This window comes from Copadichromis virginalis, linkage group LG23, assembly GCF_057382275.1.
Source record: "Copadichromis virginalis isolate Kocher_CV1m ecotype Utaka linkage group LG23, C_Virginalis_male_GT1.1, whole genome shotgun sequence".
Classification (NCBI taxonomy): Eukaryota; Metazoa; Chordata; class Actinopteri; order Cichliformes; family Cichlidae; genus Copadichromis; species Copadichromis virginalis.
The window spans coordinates 34,340,340-34,358,143 of NC_140639.1; the positions used below are offsets into that span (position 1 = coordinate 34,340,340).

Genomic DNA, 17,804 nt, shown 5'->3' on the forward strand with positions numbered 1-17,804 from the left:
CATTAACATGTGATTTCGAGTCACTGTGAATTACGGATGTACTTTGCTAACAGAACTAACTGGCCAGCACTACGATTAGCTGCTAACTCCCAAGCTCTACCCTACTCCCAGTTGAGATTACATTCTGTTCATAGGGATGAATAACATTGCTTTACTGACAATGAACAACATTTTTAGGTTTGATCCTTTATGCACATCTAGTGATGCCTCAGACACTCGGGGATTTTGGAAATGGCTTAGATGTTGAGTATCAAACTGTATGTTATGTATGCTATTTATAGTTTGATACACAGCACAATAAGCCATTTTATCAATAAGACGTCGCTTGTAGAGTCACCCGAAGCTCTGAACCTGAAAATATTACATGCAATTCTTTCAGGTTGTTGACTCTTTCACTAATGTTTGGGTTCAAAAGAATTTGAATACATTTTCATGATCATGCACTTTAATGTTCTCTATTATAATTAATCATTTTCAGCTGAATTCTTAAAACTATAACAGCCATTTAAATTTTAAGATAAGATAAGATAAGATAACCTTTATTAGTCCCACACGTGGGAAATTTGTTTTGTTTTTAGCAGTTACTATAGCTATCTGCACTGATCATCTATTCCAATAGTTGTCAAACCGCTTACATTGTTTATAACTGTTTATAACTTCCATTAGTTTCTGTCCTGTTTATGACTTTTAGCTGATATGTAATAAATCCTTGCGGTGTCTTTATTATTGTCTTGGGAAAATTCACATGTGATGACTATGTGACGACCTGTCAGTTTGTGGTAGGTACAAAAACAACAAACAAACAAAAAAACAATACATGTTACTGTTACTGTACTTGAGTAGAATTTTCAGGCATCTATACTTTGCTTGATTATTTATTTGTCTGACAACCTTTAACTTTTACTCCCTACATTTTTACACAGATATCTGTACTTTCAACTCAGGCTCATTACTTTAGGTGGTATCAGTGGAATAATTTATAGTGTTACACTCGGGGTTAAAGTGAGCCAGAGTGAGTGCACATGCCTGTAAGCTGTAGTCACAGTAATTCAGCATCTAGTGTTACGGGAAAGGAGTGAGGATGGAGAGTGTAACATGTTTCTATTAGCTCAACAAACATCAGTACACACACATTTTTGTGTGTAGTTTCACACACAGTGTTTCTGCTAGCTAAATGTCTTGCTGCTGTATTTTCCAGTTGGAGCAGGATTAGAGCTAATTTTATACAGGGATGGAGAACGATGTAAGAAGGAAGGATAGAGATGTAAGTTTCAAAGGTAAGCAACACTTGATAAAGTGCAAATGTGAAGCTTACATGTATCATCTTCATTTTTTTCATATATTGGATCCATATATGATTTGTTTTGATAAATTAATAAATACATTAAATGTATTTTATATTGCGAAAACATCCTGTAAAATAAATATATACTAGCTTTGTGTTATTCCAACACGGTAGTTTAGTGCAGGACGAACTCTTCATTATTATGTTAGGATGGCACAAGGTGTAGATACCTTTGCATAAAATATATGATAGAAGCCTGCATTTTTTCACTTTCAATTAAGTAAAGTAGTTGATACAATACTGCAACTTACTGCACTGTTTTTAACACAGGTCTTTGTTCTTCCACTTAAAGCATGTTTGTGCTTTTGATATCTCTGGGGCCCAGCAAAATTTAACCCAATCTTATTTATTTTGAAAGTTGTATTCAAAAAGATCAACAATAAAGACCGTTGGCTGTAAACTGCCACTGGGAAACTTCAATTCAAGAGTAGTAAATTTAGGTCAGGGTAATCAGTAATATTGTCCTATTTAATTCACTTTGTACACGCTTGTGAGTAATTTCAACCAGAAATTCTGTTACTATTGTGGCCCACCTGGGTACACTATGGGAATCACTGCTATATAACCAAGATGGCGCGGCCACGTCCAGACGCCTTCCTGACCGCTCCGCTCCGACTATCCACTTTTCTTGTTTTTTACTTATTTATCGGTGCCAAGGTTGCACATCTAATCTTGGACACTTTTAAACCTGACCCTTCCTGGCCGCCAGAGATTCTACGCGGCGCGGAGAACAACAAAGGACGGGCCTCTCATCCGAGGGACAGAACAAAGAAGCGCCGGGGAAAACGCGTTGGTATTAGGAACAGACTGAGACAGCAGGCGCATCGCGCACCACTGCCCAGTATCCTACTGGCCAATGTACAATCCATGGAGAACAAGCTCGATGACCTAAGAGCAAGGGTCACCTTCCAACGTGACATGAGGGACTGCAACATTCTGTGCTTCACGGAGACATGGCTGACCCCCCACCAGGCCGTAACTCCGTCGGATTCATTCTTTGTGCTCCGCGCGGACAGAACGGCAGAGTCGAACAAAACCAAAGGTGGGGGAGTGTGTTTCATGATAAACAGAAAGTGGTGTGATGCCAGGAGCATTTCTACTCTCTCCAGCGGCTGCTCGTCACATCTGGAGTTCCTGAGCATTAAGTGCCGCCCTTTCTATCTGCCCCGTGAGTTCACCTCAGTCATCGCCACGGCGGTCTACATCCCACCCCAAGCGGACACAGGTATGGCTTTGTCCGAATTACATGATGTGCTGAGCTCGCTTCAAAACAAGGACCCGGGCGCAGCCCTCATTGTAGCAGGAGACTTTAACAAAGCGAACATCAGACAAGATCCAACAGATCCACAGAGGATGCCATCGCCCACGTCCTACACACCACTCTCAGCCACGTGGACAAGAAACAGGGTAACTATGTGCGAATGCTGTTTGTTGATTACAGTTCAGCGTTTAACACAATAGTGCCCTGCAGACTGTTCACAAAGCTGAGGGATCTGGGACTTAACAGCCGTCTGTGTGCATGGGTGTTGGACTTCCTCACTGGCAGAACTCAGGTGGTGAGGGTGGGCAGGTGCTTCTCCAACAGCATCACCATCAACACAGGAGCACCTCAGGGATGTGTCCTCTCGCCACTGCTCTACTCCCTCTACACTTCAGACTGTGTGGCCACCCATGGCTCCAACACCATTGTGAAGTTTGCTGACGACACAGTGGTGTTGGGTGCCATCTCCAACAACGATGAAGCGGCCTACATGGATGAAGTGAAGAATCTGGCATCGTGGTGCCAGGACAACCACCTCCAGCTGAACGTCAGCAAGACCAAGGAGCTGGTGGTGGACTTCAGAAGGGGTCAGCACAGAGACTATAAGCCCATTATCATCAATGGAGCTCCAGTGGAGAGGGTGCAGTCCTTCAAGTATCTTGGTGTCCACATCTCCTCAGACCTGACATGGGCTGCCCACATTCAGGTCCAGACCAAAAAGGCTAGGCAGCGCCTGTATCACCTACGACAACTGAGGAAGTTCAGGGTCTCTCCAAAGATCCTCAGGATTTTCTATACAGGCGCTGTGGAGAGACACTCTAAACCAAGGCACAATGTACATTTCAATTCCTTTAATTTTAAATATGTTTATATTGTCTATCCTGTAAAATAGTCAGATGTCTATTCATATTAATGTACAGAATTCACCTGCTTGCTGCTACTACTGCACATTCACCCAGTGTATATACTATATGTGTATATATATATATATATATAATGTTCTTCCTCTACACCCCCCCCCCCCCCCCCCCAATTTTTGCACACATGTCGAGGAGCGTGTCAGGCTACATTTCACTGTGTGTTATACTTGTATAACTATGCATGTGACAAATAAAGAACCTTGAACCTTGAACCTTGATATACAACAAAAATGCAACACAACATCTCCACAGCAGCCATGTGGTTTTCTTTCACATACATCCATCCTCTTCCACTTATCTTTATCAGTGTTGTGGGGTGTTGGAACCAGCGGCGGGGCACACCACGAACAGAGAACATGAGCTGAGACGAAGTTCTTAACTCATGTCAGAGTCATGTAAATGATGGTTTTAGCTACCTGCTGATTATATTTAGCTGATTTAGAACTCCATTAATTTAGCATTACCATCTCTGGATAAGTACATATTTAGCATTTTATAATTTTTCTGATTTGTTTGTTCTGATGTCAGCAGTAAAATAAAGCATATAAACTGTTATTTTGTGGGAAAACTATCATCAGGCCTCATGTAAATGTGTGTGAAATGGGACAAGCTATTCTAAGATATTTTAGTCATTTAATCACCATGTTAATATTCCACTAACTTTATGCAAACACTTTTTACATTCATGCTAGCTTGGAAAGGGTTTATTCCTGCATTCATACACGTTAAGCTTTGTATTATATATATGATAGTATTATATTTGGTGTATTTGTTACAGGCCCCAGGAGTGGTGTCACTATAACAAAGATGAAATTAATGTAAATACAAGTGAAATTCAGGAACAATAAAGGCACAGTGCACTCGGTTTACCTTCCAAACTGCATCTGTTATTCAAGTTTCATTAACAGTAACAATATCCATGTGTATCACTCGCTTTCAGTCTCAGTGATCTTACATGTTGCATATGTTCATCTTTTAAGTCATAAGCAGAAAAATAAATGCATTCACACTTCAATGTTCCATCTCTTTACATGTACTTCATTAGGGATTGAAAGCTTTAATACATCTACAGTGCATCTTACAGCAATATGTATTTAAGGCAAATCACTCTCTTGGCTGGTTAAAATTAAAGTGGACAAATGTACCTGTTCTCAATACTGAAATTAAGGTAACTAAGCATCACCAATTAGCAGTATTATGCAGTAAAACAGCACGGGCAGCACAGTGGTACGGTGGTTAGCACTGTTGCCGCACAGCAAGAAGGTCCTGAGTTCAATTCCACCATCAGGCCGGGGTCTTTCTGTGTGGAGTTTGCATGTTCTCCCCGTGTTTGCGTGGGTTCCCTCCGGGTACTCTGGCTTCCTCCCACCGTCCAAAGACATGCAGCTTGTGGGGATAGGTTAATTGGATAATCCAAATTGCCACTAGGTGTGAATGAGAGTGCGAATGGTTGTCTGTCCCTGTGTGTTGGCCCTGCGACAGACTGGCGACCTGTCCAGGGTGTACCCTGCCTCTCGCCCTATGACAGCTGGGATAGGCTCCAGCGCCCCAGACTTAAAAACTCCTTTGTCCCACACGCCATCAAACTGTTTAACTCCTCTCTGGAGGGGAGAGGGAGGGGAAACAGGAGGACAAAGGCGGGGGGAACAACTAAGCTGTAGTGCCTCTTCACCTCACTGTACAATACCTTTGTGCAATACTTTTGTAAATAGTCAACAGTGCAATAGACCTCAATACTTGAAATGTGCAATTCACTTGTATTTTTATTTTTATTCCTATTTATTCTATTTATCCCCTTTGTATATTTTATTTATATTTGTCTCTGTATTTATATATGTGTGTGTATGTGTGTGTGTGTGTGTGTATATATATATATAATATTCTGTAACTCTGTAACTTCTGTCGGTGCTGTGCTTTTTTGGAAATCGAATTTCCCAGAGGAACCCACCCGAGGGATTAATAAAGTTCTATCTTATCTTATCTTATCTTATCTTACTTTTTCTCCTTTACTTGAATAAAGAAATTAATCAGTACTTTAGCTTTTACCACAGTATTATTTATGACAGGTTTCTATTCTTCTACTTAAGTACAGGATTTCTGTACTCTGATCGGGGGGAGTTGCCGTTATGGTGACAGTTAGGATCCAATGGATATTTCCTTATCTCATAGTTATTCACCTACTCACTCAGTTTGTTTCTTCCCCACTCCACGTTCAAGTTCATGGCCGCTCTTCACCTGTACAACCTTACAGCCTCTGGAAATCCACCTGCTAAATTCTAATACATCTCTTTTTCCCAGGTGTTTGTGGCTAATCTAAGCTTTACATCAATTCCACTTTCCCAGGCTATCAAGCTGATTGTGACATCACTGGTCTCGTTAAATCATCTTTCTGCCTGCCTTCTTCAGGTCAATCAGCCTTCATGCCGCGTACTGTCATTATCCCTTGTAGGTAACTTTGTGCAAACCACTTCCCCATTGCTGCCTCTCCCCATCACTCAGACTCAAGTAGAAATTTAGACAATCATGAAGCTCAAAAATTATTTTGCTATGTCTCTACCATCCTGGAATCTGCATTAATATTTTCTCTCCTCTAACAGAAATCCCATACATTCCCCAAAACTGAAGGTACCAGTTCACTCGTTGCTACATATCTCACCCTCACAGGTCCTTTTAGTGTGTGATAGTCGCGGAGACAAAAGCTATTCAAACTGAGTTTGTCATGGTTGTCATGTCAGCTGTGATGAGCATCACTACTACTTTGGCGAGTGCTGGAAAACTAAAGGAAAGAGTGATGTAAATTTCTTGTAGTAGTCTGTATATGTCCATACACCTGTCTTCCCATGCATACATCTCTACCTTGATTCATACATCACTACATACATATGTGTTTCCTCTGCTAAACCACTTTCATTTTTGCTTAGTTTTCTTAGTCCATTTATTTTAAAAACTTTTTTTTCATATAAATGAAACAAATATTTGAGAAAAATAACATTTTCAGGGTCTTTGTGGGAAAGATCTAAAATAATCTGTATATGCAGTAGTGATAATATTTCGTGATGTGATTTTTCCTTAGTATTTCTAGCACAGAATTAGGATTTTAAGATTGATGTAACTCATACATTAGCTAGAGCCAAGGCACATTGTGTCTAACTTAGCTTAGGCTGGAGCCTGGTGAAGCAAGTGACCTCAGCTCACAAGTGTGAAAAATTTTTCTTTGAGTTTTTAAACAGCAACATTTTTTACACTTTGGCTTTCATACCTTTGGACAGAGGGAAGCCAGCTGTTTCCTCGGCCCTTCTGCTCTTGCTCTTGACGAAGGCGGTCGCACTTTTCTCCTCTCCTCCTCCTCCTCTCCCTTAGCTTCCCTGCTTAGCCTCTTGTGTCCTTGTCTAGTCTCGTGTTTTTTGTATTACTTTTCCCTGGAACACTCTCTCACAGTCTGTTTTCTAAAACCTAAAAGAGGAATTATGGATTTGATCAACTGGTCCCTGAATGCAATTGACACCCTTTTCTCAACGAGAAGTCTGAGCTCAGGTGAGCCTGAGTGTCCTGGAGGTACTTTCCCTGCCGGATACACAATGGACGGGTGGCAGAATTGGAGGATCGTGTGCCTGGTGGGACTGTCGATCAAAGACGCTGAAGATATCTACCTATTCGGAACCATGATAACAGGGTTCTTGCTGATCGGAGCTGGCTTGGCCCCGGCTTATCGAAGAATTAAGAAAGCGGAACCGGCTGTTCAAACCCCCACAAGGCTGAACGCTGGGATTGAAACGATGGGCTCAAAATGGGCCATTGAGTGCAGCACGGATAAGATGTTGGAGATGCTTACGGCTGCCGTGAATACTCAGAATAAGACCTCTGAGCGCAAACTGGATTACATTTTGGAGGGGCTCGCTCGGAATAACACCTCTGAGCAAAAATTGGATCACATTTTGGAGAAGCTCACTGTGGTCGTGAGTTCTCAGAATCGGCTCTTTGAGCACAAGAATGACAACATCACGGAGCGCAAGGTTGATAACATCATGGAGAAGCTCACGGCTCTCCAACGGGAGATTGACAGACCAGTGTCAGACTGTTAGAACAACTTTGAAATTCTTATGAGTTGTTCGCACTAAAGTAAAAACCACCATCATTTCCCCTTCGGCGCCAGCTGCGGTCTCAAGGCTGGAGCTGAACAACAACACCCTGATACGGACTGTGTTTAGACTGTTCTTCCCATTCAATGCAAGGCCACCCGGGTTGGCTGGAAGACTGTTTACTTAGCCTGGCAGGGCGAAGGACACTGTCTCAGCTGAACTCTGGACATACACACACACACACACACACACACACACACACACACAGACATATATACACATGCAGATGTACACTCATCCCCCCTCCCCCTCCAAACGCCTTCGACGCTTATTCCCTTCCAATACTGACGGTGGATCAAGGAGACCAGCGCATTGGCTGCAGGCCCGGATGTACTGTCTACACTGGCTGTCTCTCACCCTTTACCCATCCCTGTTGCTTGTCATGTGTTTCTTTGGTGTATTAAGAGTTTTTTCATGTGCTATGTGCAGGTGTTTTTTTTCTGTTCTCAAACTGATCTCCATGTTGGAGCTCAGTCTGGGGGGAGTTTTTTTTTTCTCCTTATCTTTCCTCATGTGGTGCTTTTTCCATTGTTATACCTCTCTGACCTGTCTTCCCCATGTGATGTTTTTGTATAATGTATGTATGATCGGAGGGTAAGATGGCGCCGCCATTGCGTGCAATAGGTCAGCAGCCTTAACATGAAATTTCCCCTTGTGGGACTAATAAAAGTATCTTATCTTATCTTATCTTATCTTATCTTATCTTATCTTATCTTATCTTGGTGTTTTTGCTAAGCTGACCATCTGCAGTTTCATATTTGTATGTCTTTCAGACTCAAAGTGGATAAACGTGTTTCCTAAAGTGCCAAAACTATTAATCCTTTCTCAGTATGCCATACTGGTTTTTAAAATATTCATTCACTTGTTTTGCATAGAAAGGGACTGTACATCCATGAACTTAAATAAAGTACAGCTCTCACTATGAATGAATCCAGAAAACTAAAATGTGGCTGTATTTGATTTCAGACTGTGATGCCATTTCCACTACAGTTAGAGAGAAAGAGAAAAGGGTTTTTGGAAGCTTCTGGCCATGAGAGGGCGCTCCTTCAACATACGGACTGAATTGTGACGTCTCTGTGCCCTTCAGTACATGGCCATTTCAAATAATGCCATCACTTGCTGTTGACTGAACACGTTATGTACTGTAAGAGTAAATATGTAACACTGTAACCTTTCAGCAAGAATGCTTCCAGGGACAGAACTGGAGTTTGAAAGTAAGGAATATGAGGATGTCATGAACAAAGAAAATGAGGTGACCTCAGTCATAGCAGTGAGTCATTTATTTATTTATTTTAACTTTTTAAAAATGTATTTCTAAACACTACTGATTCTGCTTAAAGTCTTTAGCTTAGTGTGATTTATATCCTGTACATCAATAAGGTCATTCATTTGGATTAGGAATGGTATTATATTACATTTTAATATTTTACATCGATAATATTATCGATATATTGATATTCCAATTTTCTGCTTCCATAAGTTGTTTCTACTTAACTACTGCTGTACCTACTACTACAACTGTATCAAGTAAGCACAGAGGCTCCAACCATAAAAAGTGCTATTGCTCCTGATCAATTCAAGGTGCATCATTTCTATTTCACCTCAGTTTTCACTGTGGAGCTGAACAGAAATACAACAAATATGAAATTCATTAATCTGTTTGTTTGTTTTTTAATCTGTTTTTTATTACTGATCCTCATTTTTGAAAGTTTGTGTCATTTAAATACTGTACTTCACTAAGGTTGTTATAATCATTATAAACAAGAAGTATTTATGTAGAACAAGAAATAGCAAAATCTTTAACATCGTTTTATTTGATACTGATAATATTACATGAGCTACTATGAGCTAGTCTGTCAGCTGCACAGACACAAGTCACTCACCTGATCTATCTTTCGGTAAAGAAGAAATGCAGAACTTTTTAAATACAACGCTGTTCATGTCTTTAACCTCCTAGGACCTGCCGACCACATATGTGTACATCACATTTTTGGTTGTCTAGACCAGCGGTCCCCAACCTTTTTTGGGCCACGGACCGGTTTATGCCCGACAATATTTTCATGGACCGGCCTTTAAGGTGTCGCGGATAAATACAACAAAATAAAACTAGTACTGGTACCGAAAAAAAGAAAATTTATTCATAACACACGTGAAAAGACCAAGGAAAACCGAGAAAACGATATAAACGATAACAGAATAACGCTGAAAACCGATAAAAACCCTGAAAACCATACATTTCACACCTGAGCCTCAACTCTCACGGCCCGGTACCAAACAACTCGGAGGCCCGGGGGATGCGGACCGCTGGTCTAGACCAAAATACAGTATTTTACTCTACAAGGGCCTGCTATCCACTTATGAGGGCATTGTACTGTTTCTGTTTTATCAAATGTTAAAACAAATATCCTCATATATGGCTCTCATTTTTCTTAGAAACAAGAATCAACAAATTAAATCCATAGTAAAAAAAGAAATTTAGACCGGGTCAAGTTGAACTACAAACACCACCAAGTGTGGTTCAATTTCTTACTCTTAAAACCCCCAAATTACTATCCAAAATATACAGAATGCTTTCTAAAACAGATGAATCAATATCACTTCCTATTGCAAAATGGGAAGCGGATTTATCAGTTAACTTAGACCTAAACTTCTGGTCTCAGATTTGCTTAAAAACCTTTCATCTAATTAGAAATCCCAGTCTTCAATTAATTCAATACAAAATATTACATAGAGTGCACTATACAGGTCATCGGATGTTCAAGATGGGCTTTACGTCTACCAACACCTGCTCCCACTGCCAAACCAATTCACCGGACAATTATATCCACGCTCTTTGGTTCTGTCCACCAGTTCAGAAGTTTTGGCGCGAGATATGTGAAGACTTATCAAAGTGTCTGAAATGTAACATTCCAACTTCCCCCTTAGTGAGTTTGTTGGGCAGCTTAGATATTGTCACTTCAGAAAATAATATAGCCCATATGGTTTTCACTGCCCTATGCATAGCCAAGAAAACAGTCCTCATGAACTGGAAAAATAAAAATAATCTTAATTCTAACCAATATAGAAATTATCTATTAGATCACATTAATCTTGATACAGCCTCTGCCACCACATCAGATCAATTGCTCTGGGCTCCTTTGATCAGCTCCATCACCTAGTGGGGGTGGGGGGTTCTTAGTTTGGTCCCGCCTTCACTGTTGTGATTGGTGTGGGGGTAGGGATAGGCTTAGGGCGTCTGGGGGTTCCCTGGAGGCATCTTCCTTGGGGGGCTCAACCCGGGGTAGCGGTCATGTCCGATTAGGGGTTCTGTTGGCTCTCAGGTGACTGTTTCCTCGCGGCTGCGTGCAGCGGGGCTAGGGGAGGGTCTGTGCTGACGGACGTGGGTTACTGACCTGGTAGCCTGGCTGCCCCTGGGTGGGTCCGGGATGGGCGTGAGGTTCTGGGGGCGCTCCGTCTCTGGGCTGGGGCCCTGGCCAGGCCTCGGGGGCTTGGGTCCTGGTTGGTGTGTTGCCGGGTGTTGTGGGCGGGTGGGTGCATGAGGGCTCAGCCCTGGAGCAGGGTGCCGCCGGTGCGTCGAGCCACCTGGGGGACTCTTCAACTGGGGAGCTGGCCCCAGGGAGGGGTCACTTGCCCCTCCCTTCCTTCCCTCCCCATCTTCAGCTGCCTCCCTCTTCCCGCTCCACCACAACCACCCACACATGCAGGGCCTTGGAGTAGGGGTATGTCACCAGGGTGCAGAGGAGGCTACCCCCCCTCCCCCTCTGTCCCCTTCTGGCTGCCTCTGCCTCAATTTTATCCCACAACTTAGACATTCACATTACTCACACTCTCATTACACATACATATAGGATCTTGGGGGTGGGCACGCTACACGGACTCCAAAAGACCATCAGTGTGTACACCTCACCCTTGGCGTCGTTGCCCACCTCTCAATTTTAAATACACGTAGACATTGAGGGCTAGCAGGAGGGGCTATGCGCCTACCTGCTGCTCCTTGGCAGGTAGCTCCATGCCCTCCTGGGTTTTAAATGCACCTTAGAACACACATGCATCAACACTACAATGAGCGGGTGGAGGGAGGTTTGGAGTCTTCTCTCACCCCCATTCTCTGCGGCCTGCTGGAGCGGGGGGGCTAGGAGGAGGAGTTGGCCGTCCGACTGCGGTCTGGAGTGTGGGGCCTCCCTGCTGCTGCGGAGTCGGGGCGGTCTGCCTCCCCCCACCGCAGGGAAAAGGGTAACACCACCTGGGTCTGGGTGCAGTTCCCCCCTCCAGGGGCAAGGGTACCTAGACCCAGTTCGTAGAGTACGCTTGGGGAGTGTGATCGTGCGTACAGCGTCTCTTTATGTCTGTCTCCACGTTGGTTGAGTGTGGAGTAAGTGCATATGAGAGCATGAGGGTGGGAATGGATGTTTGTATCTGTGTATGCCTGTATGTCTTTGTCTATATGTCAGGTTGGGTATCAGACGCCACCTCTCTGGGGACATCTCAGGCCCTCCAAGGTTTGGAGGTCTATCTCCCCCCACCACCACTTCCCCTGCCAGTGGCGGACTCCCTCAGACATCGGTGCGTTGGTGGTTCTTTGTGTCTGGGGATGGGCGTCCAGGTACACACCGGCTCACTCCTTGGCGGCCGCTTATCGGGGCCTGGAGCCTGGGGCTCGCTCGGGCCACTTCGGAGGTGGGGTGCCCCCAGCCTCTCGGCCTGGGGCTCGGTCACTCAGGCACAGCTGGCTGCCGGTGGAGCTCACGGGCGCGTCACTGCAACTCCCCCTGGCTTCTGCTCCGCGGCTGCTGAGTGAGCCCTCATCTGGGACTCTCCTCAGCTCTTTCTGGGACAGTGGCGCGGCTGCCCCTCTGTTGGTCTTCCTTGGTCTCTTGTGTTCTGGGGGCCTCTGGATGTCTGGAGTTTTGATCTCCTCCATACCTGCTTCATGCCCTGGAGGACGGGGCAGTGGCCCCCCCATACCCTCTAGCAGATCATTACATGAAGGAACCTTTTAAAAAAACAAGCTCGTCCATGCTCACAGGTGTACACACGGGTGATCACACCCACAAACTACACCCTTTTTGGCTCCTACCTCAAAGCACACTGTGTGCTGTCGATCTTACGTGCTGCACAATAATGTTTAATATTTAGTATTTACTGTCATATTCCCATATATCATTGTGATGTTGTTTATTCTATTACTCTTGCTCTCTTCTGCTTGTTTTCTTTTTTCTTTTTCAACAGGTGATCCAGGTGATCGATATATGCATTTTTTTCCCCCCTGCTTATTCTGTTGGTTTTTGCTTTTTGCCCTTCTCCCCCATCCCTCTTCTCAGCTGTTTCTCTTTCCCTCTTTCTTTCTCCCCTTCTTTCCTCCAGTCAAGTCTGTCCCGTATTCAGCAAGTGAAAATAAAATAAACAATAAAAGGTGAATCAAATGGACCATTATGGCAAGGCTGGGATGGTCAATTTGGTAAAGTAAATCCGTTGGGTATCTTTCTTTGCCTTTAGACAATAATTCTGATGGCAAAAGAGCCAAACGGGACAGGCAAAAAAAAAAAGAAAAAGAAACAAGAATCTGGTAAAGTGTCTTAGTTTTTACATTCATCGGGTCCCAATCAGCCCAAATATCAAAGCGAAATTAAAAATGCATGCCATGAAAGAGTTCATAGGAGGTTGAATTGAATTGAATTGAATGAATGCTTTATTGGCCATATGCAGGTTGCCCCGCAGAGGAATAGGACCCCCCTAACATAGAGTCATCTCGTTTCTGACACTGTAACAAACTAAAAATATATCCATTTCCTTTTTAATTCAAGTTTCATTAAGAGTTCAATTGGATTTTGGTCAGCCGCGCGTGGGGGCCAGTCAGTGGTATCAATTTACTCAATCATTCAGGAACTTTCCTTCATACTCTCGAGCTATAAATTTATTCTTCTTCCTGCTCCTTTTCATGCATGGAAACAGTGTTACTTTAATTGAAAGGAAGGTTGTGTGTAGGAAATGAACTACTGCTGTATCATGTGTGAAACAAAATAAAAAATGAAATGAAATGACCCACAGCAGCAGGCTGTCTAGCCTTCAGCTCTGTCACCACCAGTCACTGCCCTTACATCAGAATAGCCTCTGTCGACTGGCAACCCTGAAATTGCAAAGTACAGAGAAGTGGAAAAAACTGTAAAAATGTAGCCCGAAAGTTTGCTTGTTTTCTGTTAATTTTTCTGTTTCTTTTTAATTTTTATTTATTTTTATTTTTGGGGGGGTGGGGGGTTAACCCTCTTAGGTCTCAAATGTGTTGATTTTTTAAAATAACCCACCTCATACCATAATAATAAAAAATGTTTATGTTGTTCTCCACCTTCAACTTAACCAGGCCACACCTCTGCAGTGGAGCCCATCACTTCAACAGCCATCGTTCCAGGACACACTCTAGAATCCAGCATGCTTTTGGAATGATGAAGACCAGGTTCGAGGCCATCTTCCTGCAAACAGATGCACCACACCTTGGTATCTGATGTAAGTAATGACCAACCACCACACCGTCACTACTATTAACAGGCAGGTAAGCAAAAAATATATAAATCTAGGATTCCTGTTTTTTCACAGTGCTTTGTTAACCTTTTTTTTGTTGTTTTTGTTGAAGAGTTCCTTGTTTTATATTATAGTAGTAATATTTTGTATCCACCATCTTTTATCTTTGCACTTCTCTGAATCCATCTATGTGATGTGGCAGTGGACAATGGAAAGAAGCATCCCAAACACTCTCTGCAGCCCACCCTGTGTGACCACCCTGTGCTTACCAAAACCAGACTTCCTGTTAGGGCAAATATCAGGTTTGCTATTCTATTAAAATTCAAAGCTTTTTATTCTTGGGATTTTTTTTGTTAGAATTCCATTTCCTTCTCATTCAGCAATCAGCCATTAAAAATGTTTCTAGTTAGCTAACAGATTACTTAGCAAATAATAAGCAATAAACAAATACTGTAAATAAACACACTGATGCAAAATACCATTTGTGTAAATCTGTTTATTCATTAAACATCAGTTAGAAGTTAAAATAACTTCTTGAACTTTTAATTTAATTTAATTTTAAATTAGTTTATAAGAACACAGCTTAATCTGTGTTGAAAATAATCTATCCATGCTTTCCCTGCTGTTTTTTTTTAAACCTTTATTTATACAAGCAGTCCCATTGCAGCTCAGTGTCTTCTTTAAAAGAGAGATTTTTTCCAGACAAACATATTAAAACTACAAAAATAACAGATACAATAAAATAGCTCAATTTGTCTTGTGTACACAGACAAAAACAAGTTCCCAGTGATGATTTCACAAAATCATTTGTACGTCTTTTGAAATCTGCAAGTGAAATCATTTGAGCGAGCTTCAAATCCTTCTGCAATGTATTTCATGAAGACGGGACAGAAAAGGAGAATGGCTTCTTCTCAAGCTCTGAATGTAATGATGTCCTGAGGCTGCAATCTATGACAGAAATGTTTGCGTAACATGTACTCTGATAAATATGAGGGAGGTAAACCAGAAATAGATTTATAGATAAAGTGATACCAATGAAACATCCTGCCCAGAGGCCCAGTCAACCAGAGCATATACAGTACAGTAGTGTGTTAAAGGTCTACAGCCAGTTATAAATATTAATGCTCCATGACAGAATCCAACAGATAAAGAGAGTGAGCAGAGGTATTCATGTAAATTATGTCACTGTAATTCTGGAGGGGTAAAAAAAATTTTTTTTACTTGTGGTGAGAAACATGATCTGTTTCTGAAAATGAACCCGAACTTCAGCCTCAGTTTCTTTCACAGATAGTCAGTCTGTGGCTTTAAGAAAAGATTGACATCAATTACAACACCTAGGTATTTGTAGGAGGCTACAGTTTCAATGGAAATGCCTGCAGCAGATACTAGAGAAGGAAATACTGCTGGCACCCTTTTTCTTTTGAGAACATCATGAGTTTGTATTTTTCTCCATTTAAAACCAGTCTAAGCTGACTGAGATTGAGACTGAATACTGTCAAAAGCTTGCTCTTGTTTAAAAACCAACTCGAAAATAAATAATTGTATCATCTGCATAAAAATGGACAGATGCATCTTGATTTCCCCCATTGACATAAATAGTAAATAAAGTAGGCCCCAGGAGAGAACCCTGTGGCACTCCATTAGAGACATTTAAAAACTGGAAGAGAGACCACTGAGCTGTACGCACTGCTTACAGTACGAAAGATAATGTCGTGGTCCGCCAGTCCTTGCCAGTCGAGCTGCCATGTATTTGGATTTGTGTTGTCTACTTTCCTCTGTGCAAGTTTGTGTGTGTATGGCGATGTTCACGTTTTGGTGCAACACTAGGCCTGGATAGTTTTCTTGCCTTGGAGCCAGCCACACCCGTGTAGTAATCACACTCGCCTGATGCTGTTTAGCCTTGGCAAGGGATCACTATCAAACAGAGTAGCTGAGCTACAGACGATGCTGGATCGTTGTTGTACACAGTCAGTACTCCAGCTCGTCAGGTGAAAGTCGTTGTGATAAGAGTACTTACTGCAGTGTCTTATTGTTTCCAGGTGAATTACAGAAACGTGTGGAAGGAGCTGCGCACCATTTTACATAGACATAGCTGTAAGTTGTTTTGTCACCACGGACCATGGTGAGAAGTCACTGCACGGGAGCTGGGAATCATCACAAGGAGAGATCACTCACTGTGATTAATTTGCACCGTTTATCTTGAATTACTGTAAATAAGCACACTTTCAGAAACCTGACAGATAATTAGAGAAACAGCCAACTGCCTGGTTTGAAAGGCCTATTTCCAGTAATCGTTGGCATAAAGTGCCATGGTCAACAGTGTCAAACGCTTTTGATGGATCATATAAAAAGAGCTGCAGAGTAGATCTTTGCGTCCAGGGCTTCACTGAGAACTTTTAGGGAGGCAGTTACAGTACTGTGCAGTTTTCTAAAACCAGATTGGAAAGGAGATAAAATACTATTTTAATACAGATAATTTTTAAGTTGATTATTTACCAGCCTTTCAAGAACCTTAGGTACGACACAAAGTTTGGAAATTGGCCAGTAGTTATTAGTCATGGAAGAACCACCACTTTTCCATAGGGGGAGTACAAAGGTGCACCTCCACATCCCTGCTAAAGTGTTCTGTTGTATAGAAAGATTAAAAATATAAAAAAAAACTGGCTCAGCTATGATATTTGTAGCCAGGCAAAAGACAAAAGGAGAACCGGCTGACCTTTTGGCCGTGCAGTGTCCTTGGGGATAGAAACAATTAGGACAGGAGGCCTAGTTGAAGAGCTCTCTCCTAGCACCTCATTCATAAGGATAAACCAGGTCAGCTGCAGTGGGCTTCTCACTGACTCCCTCTCCTGAACTAGATCCTTTCAATCCTGAAGACAAAGGAAATCAAAAAGGCAGCTGACAAAAAGACTAAAAATAAACATAAACTTCTTTTTAAAGATCATTTGTTCATAGAACTAAAAACAGGAAGAATACTGTCTGGAACAATATATCCTGGCTGCAATGATATCAAACGTTCTGTATAGGATGAGGGTTAATAAAACTGTACTCATGTGCACAAGGTGCTTATGAATATAGTTTAAACTGACAGATTATTTACTCTCATACTTCAGAACCACAGTGGCAGAATCTTTGGTGAAAAGGAAATTTTCATCTGTCATTTGGATGAAATGAGCTGTTGGAACCTAAAACACGATGTTTAAATTCTTACTTTATATGAGTAAGAATTTAAACATCTAGTATTATCTAAAATGTGTTTCTTCATTTTTCTGGCCAGAGTGAGGTCAGTTTAAAAATAGAGCCTACAAAAAAAATGCTTCATGTTACCCAAAATTCATTTTTTACTTCCATAACGTTCTTCTTCTGTAACAATTATATTATTTGTATGTGTCATTTTTTTTGTATTTGTTATATCCTTGTGTATTTTTGATGATGAAAGTTATTTATTTAAAAAAAAATTAATCTGAAATACTTGTTTTGTGAAATCTTAAATAAATGTGAAAAGATGCTAGAGTGTGAACTAATTAACACAAAGAATGAACATATGGGGATAATATGTTAAAAGCAATTTATTACTGCTTAATTAATATTGAGGTAGTGTGCAAGTTATAAACAGTGATAAT

The 17,804-nt window shown here is 41.8% G+C and overlaps 1 long non-coding RNA gene across 1 annotated transcript; it reads left to right on the forward strand.

The window, feature by feature from the left end:
• Positions 1–14,029: 14,029 nt before the first annotated feature.
• On the forward strand, positions 14,030–17,585 carry LOC146681455 (uncharacterized). The gene is made up of 3 exons (XR_014918228.1): positions 14,030–14,166; positions 14,384–14,483; positions 16,221–17,585. It is a non-coding gene; the product is annotated as an uncharacterized LOC146681455 (long non-coding RNA).
• Positions 17,586–17,804: the final 219 nt, after the last annotated feature.